The following is an 8,487-nucleotide window of genomic DNA, read 5'->3' on the forward strand; positions in this document are numbered from 1 at the left end:
TTGCTGTAACAAAACCAAACCTTGACTATAGATTAAACTGAATTTGTGCTCTTTGATCATTTTTGCTAATGTTGTATCTGTTTTACTTGATCTTTTTAATAATCAAGCATTTATTATTGCAATGTTTAATTTATAATTGCAGTGTTCACTCGATTCTATTTCCTTAGATTTAGTTCTCTTCTTCAGTACATTTTCCAGGATTTCTTCTGTGTTTGGCTTATTCTTGTTTTCGGTGAGCCAAACATTCACTGTAAGGTTGTTTGCATCTATCACACTTGTCCATGAAGAAATGGAAAGCTAAAAACTTTACCCCTTGACTTACTTCTCATTGCTTTTGATCTGATTTTATCAGTTGGTATTGGCATGGAAATTATCAAGAACCTTTCTAGTGAGATCAGAGAGGAGGAGACCATGCAGCTGGACATGGATGCCAGCACCTATGAAGAGGAGACCATTAGAGATCACTATGTCATACTCAATACCCACGGTAAAGGGGCCTTTGCTGAGGGGAAGCTGGTTTGCCACCCCCTCACAAATATGAAAGTCGCAGTTAAAATCCTTGTGCATGGTGAGGGGAGTGACTATAAAAATAGGAAAGAATTCAACATTGTGAAAGAACTGGATCACCCATACATAAAAAAACTCTTCCACATCATCTACAGCAGAGACCACACCTATATGGTGTTGGAGTTTGCTGCTCATGGCGATCTGGCCACACACATTGAGCAGGGTGGCCCTCTTCAGCAGAAACAGGCCTAACACATCTTCTGCCAGATGGCGTGTGCGGTGCACTACTACCACGATAATGATATTGCCCACAGGGACATTAAACTAGATAACATCCTGCTTGACGGCAAAGGAAACATCAAACTGTGACTTTGGCCTGGCCATCAGAGTCAGCTCTGGGGAGAAGTGCAAGGGATTCTGTGGCACTGTTGAATATGGTGCTCCAGAGCTATTCGGTGACACGGAGTATGATGCAAGGGCAGTTGACATCTGGAGCATGGCAGTGGTTTTATATGCAATGGTGGCAGCAAGGTTCCCATTCAAAGCAAAGACCTATCCAGACATGAAGGAGGAGATGCTGGATCCCACGTACAACATTCCTTACACAGTCTCTTGAAACATTTTGCTTGTGCACCTCATTGTGCACTTGTTCACTGTGAACCCTGAGCAGAGGCCCACGATATGTGACATTAGGCAGCACCAGAGGATCCAAGACAGGGAAGAATTTTGGAAACTCCTATCATCTTCAGAGTCATTCTGTAACAAACCAATTTCCAGCATTTTGCTGGCTATGTGGGGTATGGGCTCTCATCCAAAGGCAATTAGTGATTGTATACATGAGAAAAAATTCAATATCATGGCCACATACCTAATTTTAAACCACGAGTCACCCCAGGACCACACTACATCTGCCACAAAGTCCTTGCTGGCCTGTGTCCCTGTGTCATCAGCAGGTACTCTGACTTCCCTTCCTTCTAAGAGAAGAGTCAGTGAGTCTGCCCTTCCCACCTTCACCCTGCTGGCTGAACATCGGGGCAGCATGAGAAGTGTTCACACAAGCAGGGGAACAGAAGCCTGAGCATGTCTGCCACCTTGTGTTGCCTACTGAAGGAGGACAACCCTCCCCACCCAGTACCTATGTGTGCTCCTAAGGTTACTCCTCTCCTGAGCAGAAGTTTGGCAGTAGGTAGCATGGTTTACAATGAGTTGTCCTCAAGATGCCCATTCTCTGAGTGTATTTCTTCTGCACAGTATTTGTCCTATGAGAAATCCCAGGAAGTGAGCACTCAAAATAGTAGCTCAGATGCTCAGAGTACACCCTCTGTAAGGAAAGAAAGGGAGACACCTCAGGGTATGAGCACCATTGAAAACCATTGAACTCAGAGATCTTCCCTTCAGACAACAGCCAAAAAGAGCTTAAATGGTGTCCTTCCTAAAGATGTGAGTGCAGCCTCTGCCAGCAGTCTGTCCAAAGGCTGGAAGAGGGTAAAGAAGAGAATTGGGAATTGTGTGAGATTTCTGTGCTGCTGCCTGCCACTCTCACAAAAAAAGCCATGTTACTCAGAAGGAAGAGGCACCACTGGAAGGAGAGAGCAGTGCATGTGCACACACAGCTAAATGGTGTGCCCAAGATACATGTCAGTGTTTATTAATCTGTATGTTTTCTAAGGTCCTTTGTGACCATCACATGATAGTTAAGGTAGGAAAATTAGGAACTCTTATTTGTACACAATTCTTCAAATCACCACCACTACCTGTAACCCAAAGTATTTAAAGTAGACAGTAGTGATTGTGAATCGGAGGCTGTAGAGGCAGTCAGATATAGTGTTGAATAAAGGAAGAAAGAATTATAGGGCATGAAAGGCTTTGAGGGAAGAAAACTAAATAGACCAGGAAAGAGTATGAGAAGAGCCACCGGAAAACAGATGACCCAGAAGGATATAAGAGTCAAGACTCTGAAGTTTATAAGACTTTCATATGTCATTATCATTTTACATATTGAATCACTGTAGAGGATGAGACATCGGGTTAGCAGTTTTCTTCACTGAGATAGACAAATTCGGAATCGTGCAGGAAGTTCAGAGGACAGAGTGCCTTGCACTCCAACAGAGACGTCCAGCACAGGGGGAGGTAAGCCTTCACCTACCACAGGCTTTTCCACAGACAACCATTGTTAACAGGAGGTATGTAAAATGGCTGGCCTTCAATAGCTCCCTTCTCAGAGAGCAGCCTTGTGTCACAAATTCCACCAAAGATACCCTTGAATTAGAAGCCCCAATGTGCCAGTCTTCCATGACATACAACAACAATACTCATTCATCTGTCTTCCCCTTCAAGGTTAAGTCCAAGGGAGATTATTTTTTACATCAGACAGATGAGAATCTCTTCCTCCCCACCCCTCCCTTTTGATGAGTTTGCAGGCAGCCTGTATTTACTTTCCTCTTTTCATAGGAGACACTTCCACTGCTTGCTGGTTCAGTCTAGCTGTTGGTGAAGGGGTCCATATGGCTTGTCAGAACCATATTTGTCTCCTAACAGGAAAGTGACAGCAAGCAGGAAAAAAAATGGGTATAACTATAGAAGCAATTCTGGAATGTTGCTCCAGTTTGCAAGGTGAGTATTGCTTGATTTCCCTGGTGTAGAGTGGACAAATAACTTAGTCCGCAGTCTTGGAAAAGCTTTTGAGTAGATCCTACATCAGGGGTCAGAGGGTCAGACCTAGATAGAAACTTGTGACTATGGATTAGAAGCATTCTGCAAGGATCCTCTTGTGAAAGTTGCATTAGTTTTGTCATGGACACTCTCCATGAAGAACCAATGATGGAACGAAGAGTGGCCATTCAGAAGGGACTGAAGGCCAGGGCTTATCTGTGGGTCTCATAGCTGAAGACATTGAAGACAGTACTGAGGACACTACGTTTCATCCTGATGTAATGGAAAGGTATCTGTGATTTGGTGTATCCTTGATACTGATCCACAGAAAGATAAGCATGAGGCTGCCAAAGACAACCTTTTTCAAATCCAAGGAACATGGTCATTAAACTCATGATGCAGAGGAACAAAGGTAAGAGGACACACAACAGAGTCATGGATTCAGAGTGATCTTGATATAAATTGTGGCAAGTAGCTCAACTTTCCCCTCTGCCCCTAGCTACCGGGTGAATATCATCTGACACCTGTATGGAAGAGCAATCACTGCAACTGGCAAGATGCTTAGTCTGTACTGGGTTGAAGAACCATGAGAACGAGAGTGCACACAGCCTTGCAAGGACAACCAGACTAGAGTGGCAGGCCTTCTTGCTCATGTGTCCAAACCTGCTCTGCATCAGTGGGTGATTACCAAGGCAAGTACCATTTGTGATAGACTTTACTGAATGCAGTGCCTGGGAAAGGGAGACTGGGATGCTGTAGTCACATCAGTGAAACACAGGATATAAAACCAATGGGAATCATGGGCTCCAGACACTCATGACAGACTCTCTAAGGCAAATCTCAGTATGATCACTTGTGATGTTCATTTTGACATTTTCCTTGGGTCTAATGATGACTTTCCCTGAAACTAAAGCAAGTTGCTATCTTCAGCATTTTACCCGAGAGAAAAGAAGTCAGCTGAGTTTCAGACCTCCACAACCATTACCTCCTTCCTTTACAAGTTTTCTGTTAGATGGAGCAGGGGCAGGGTCCATGACTACTAGCTACTTGAAGGAGGAACTTCACACGCTTCATCCCAAAGGTGTCCACAGGTGTCCTCCTCACAGAGCACAAAGCTGAGTCCTTAGATGCTCTTCCAGACATAACATATTTGCTTGGCTCAGTACTTAAAGTACACACACTGGCCAATTGACACAGCCATGATGAGCAGTCTGGTACAGGTGGGTCTCGTGGAGTTCCAGAAGTCAACTCTGGTTGTCTTATTGGTTCCCATTTCTCTCCTCTTATCTGCAGGTTCTTTAGGACATCATCTTTTGTGGAAGCTCATTTTCACCAAGTATGTATTCTGTCTAATGTAGACAAGAGGAAGTGAGATGAGGTGCAGGAAGCAGAGTGCCTATGTTTAGACATGTTGGTGGAAAAATGCTTTTCCTCCTTTGTTCACAGAGCCTGATGCCTGAAAAGTTGCAGGGCTGCCATGAGAAATCGTTCCCTGCCTTCTGATGTCCCTGATGAAACCCTAATGATGTAGGCCTAGGGAAGGTCACTTTGAATGACAATGAGCATTATACCTGCCTCTTTAGTCCCTGAATTTCATAAAGTAAACCTGACATTATCTGCCAAGACCACAGGTCTAGTGCTTGTGGACATGGAACTCTCAGCCAGTTTCCTCACTGATCTACAATATTCCTTCTCTTATAGGAGCCTGGCCAATCCGGAATCGTGACCCAGAGGATTCCTAACCTGAGGACTTGCACACTCAGCCCTGGTGACAGTGATGAAAAAGATCCTCTCCGAGTTCGGGAAAGCTCAGAAGTTCTACACAGCTTCAGGAGGACATCCTGTACAGGGCATTGGGATGGCTCGTGTTCCAGCATCCAGCTACAGGACCTGCTCCAGTTGTCATCAAGATCTGAGGATAGCAGAAGGGTCCCCTGTGACAGCCTTCCATGTATGTTGCCTTTACATCTCCATCATACATTCATTCTGTGTATTTAGGGATAGTGTAAAAATGTCACCTATTTCTCTCTTTCCTCAGAAATGACCCTGGAAAACTACCTGAGCAGAGAAAGAAAGGGCCACTGCAGAGCCTTGGGACACGAGAGTGCATGTCTGCACAGCCTCTAGACTGGAGTTCCTGGAAAGGGCAGTGTCCTTGGACCTTCTCTCTCAGGCCACCAATCACAGGATGATGGTACACTTGACATCAGTCACTTATACTCTTTCCTACTGGTATTGGATAGAGACAACACACAAACAAACAAATACCAAAGTACCAAAGTAGATTTCCTGCTGAATTTATACCAATTGGCAAACAGAACATGTATTTTTCTGAGAGGAATTCAAGGACTTTAAACTCTCAGAGACCCCTGTTTCTTCACTCTTGTCACTGTTGTTTAGCTGACAGATCTTTTCTTATATAGACTCGAAACATGGCAATCTGCTACCCAAACACTAAATGTTGGTGTGGGAGAATTGTCTATATTCTGTCAATCATGTATTTTAATAAAACGCTGATTGGCCAGGCAGGAAGTATAGGTGGGTCAACCAGACAGGAAGTAGAGGCAGGGGCAATGAGAATAGGAGAAGTCTAGGAAGGAGGAAACTTCCTCAGCCACTCCTGCGCAGACCACCGAAGAGGCAGCATGTAACTTGCCCAGCTGAGAAAGGTACGGAGCCATGTGGCTAATGTAGATAACGATAATGGGGTAACATAAGTTAAAAGAACTAATAAGTAGCCTGACCTAATGGGCCAATCAGCTTTATAACTTATAGAGATCTCTGTCTGATTGATTTTCTCTTTGGAACTTGCCAGTTGTGGGGTACCGGGTGGGATAAAAACCCCAACAAGCCAGTACAAAACGTGACATCCAACTAGGTCTAATTCTAAAAGTGATGGCAGAGGACAGGAGCGATTCCTCCAGACCCTGCACTGCTGGTTCCAGCCCTTCACAAAAAGTCTCAGAGATCCACAGAGGAGAACAGTGAAAAAACAGAGATGGAAACATGGATTCAAACACAAATCCCAGCAAGAGACCCACCTACATCGCATCAGCTGATTTTGGCAGGGGCAGCATAGGAAATGAAGGCAGAGGACATGATCTGTCTACAAAAGTTTGCAAGGATGCAAAGGTAAACAATAAGGAACCCATTAGAAAACCGAACAGTAATTCAATAAATTACAGCTGACCCTGATGCAAACACTATAAAATTCATGTAAGAGATGCAGAAGAAATCTACATAAGTTTCAGCCTCTTAAGAAAGAAGAGAAAGACAGCACAGAAGATGAACTCTGGCCACACAAGCTTTAATGCCATTAGGCAAGAAAACACAAAAGCTCAAGCATGGCTGGGGGAGACTGTATCGTAGGACATCCAGAGAAAGCGCAGACACTGTTGTCACAGCCCAGCAGACAACATCTGTTCTAAGACAAGATCGTTCAGTGCTATGCAGCAGGAAGGAGTGTGCATGCTGACAACCAGATGTGTTCTGCTCACCACTCTTCTGCTCATGTGACCCTCAACGTTACTTCATGTAGATATGGTACAGAAAAAGAATGAAGACTCTCCAAAGCTGGGGGTTCATTTCCCCCTCTGACAGTCAACTATACTCTTGACTTTCAAACACCCCAGCTTAGGAGAAGAGGGATGCTGAGCATCGCACAGATGTAAGAGTTGCTTGAGCTCATGAGTCTCCATGCTGCTGCTGCAGGTCAGAGAACCTTGCAGTGCACACTCCACAGCACTGCTCCACCCTCAATGCTATCGTTCCAGCCTTGCAGAACACACCCCCCCTTTGTTGCCCCACAGTGAATACATGAAGCCAGGTTGTGCTGACACCCCACATATATCAGCAAACAACAAGGTGTCAGACCCTGATGGACATCTGCAGCCCACAATCTACATATACATTTAGATACCTGACAATTTTCTTACCTGTACACTCATATATTGTCACCCACATACATTACTATGGCAGTTCAGGATGTTCCTTCCCCCCACAACTCCCACACTGGTAGTAGTAAAGACCCTACAAAACGTCTCCTCTAACCTGCTGTGCAAAACAGCATTGCTAGTCATTGGCACTGCTTGACATTGCCTACCTGACACCATCTCAATGCACTGGGTGGTATTAGAACCAGCTGGATACCAGCTCTCAAACAGCTTTATGTGGTTTATTCAATATCAGGCCTTGCAGGACCCCAACCATAAAGCTCTAAAAATATTGTATGTCAAATTCAATTAGAACACCCTCACAACATATTCCAAAGCTGGCTCTCCATCTGAGAGTGAAATCTAGTTGTTTATATGTGGTAGATATTGGGGTCCTCATAAGGATTGATGAAATGGTGGTATATCTTGACTGACAGTGGTTTCCAGCATGGCCAGATACATAGCATTTAATGTGGATGTGGAATGGAGTGGAGGTGACCAGCTGCTCCTGATTTCCAGCACCCAGTGCCAGCAGCAAGAAGACACCTGTGTCACCTAGCACTCTACTTGAGGCAGGGAATTGTTTTGGAGAAGACATAGAACAGCGTACATGGGGCAGGCAGAAGGCAGGCGAGTTCCAGCAGCACCTGATTCCTGCCAGTCTATTTAGGCTGTTAGCCATGAGGGAGGCAGAGGAGAGTCTAGCAATGCCTAAAAAGCAGCTGTAGTACCTGCCCATATGTGGGGCTGTAGCAGCCAAGGAAGGATATCAAACAGGCCTGAATATGGGGTTAATAATGTTGTGTTATCAGGGATTCATAGCTCCAGGTTTGGAAGAGTGGTGGAGAACTCTGTCCAGCAGACTCTAATGACATTTTATATCTCAGATAAAGTGGAGGTTGGGGCACATCCTGGAAAGATTGAGAGCATGTACAGTGCGAGGGCTGCATTCGAACAATCCAGCTGACATGATATGTAGTGTGATTCTGGCTTTAGCTGTGTATCTTATAAGCCCAGGACATGGCATTGGATATGCTTAATAGAGCCACAGGAAGACGCATTCAAGTAGGGCCTGCTACGTAGGATTGTGAGAGAAGAGGTGGTGTGTTCGGCATGAGACAGGTGGTTTTCGGGATCTGAAACTTCCATTTTATCTGCAGTGTCAGGGAGCATATTGAGTTTCTCTTAGCATGGTGAACAACAATGTATATTGTGTGCTTTGTGGTTGGACAGGTGTGGTGTGTGGTGGGATGAGGGCTGACACCTCTGACACTGTGTGGGAAGGAGATGAGCTGTCACCTTGATTCTGATAATAGCACTGTGGATGGTACACTAATTTTGGGAAAACAGCAGAAACTGAACTTAGATACTTATCTGTCCTTAGCACGTTCATCCA

General features: G+C 44.8%; 1 pseudogene; it reads left to right on the forward strand.

Moving 5' to 3' along the window:
* The first annotated feature begins 363 nt into the window (after positions 1 to 363).
* LOC146891832 (sperm motility kinase Z-like) lies at positions 364 to 8,058 on the forward strand (annotated as a pseudogene).
* Positions 8,059 to 8,487: the final 429 nt, after the last annotated feature.

Source organism: Myodes glareolus, chromosome 13 (genome assembly GCF_982192425.1).
Source record: "Myodes glareolus chromosome 13, mMyoGla1.1, whole genome shotgun sequence".
Taxonomy (NCBI): Eukaryota; Metazoa; Chordata; class Mammalia; order Rodentia; family Cricetidae; genus Myodes; species Myodes glareolus.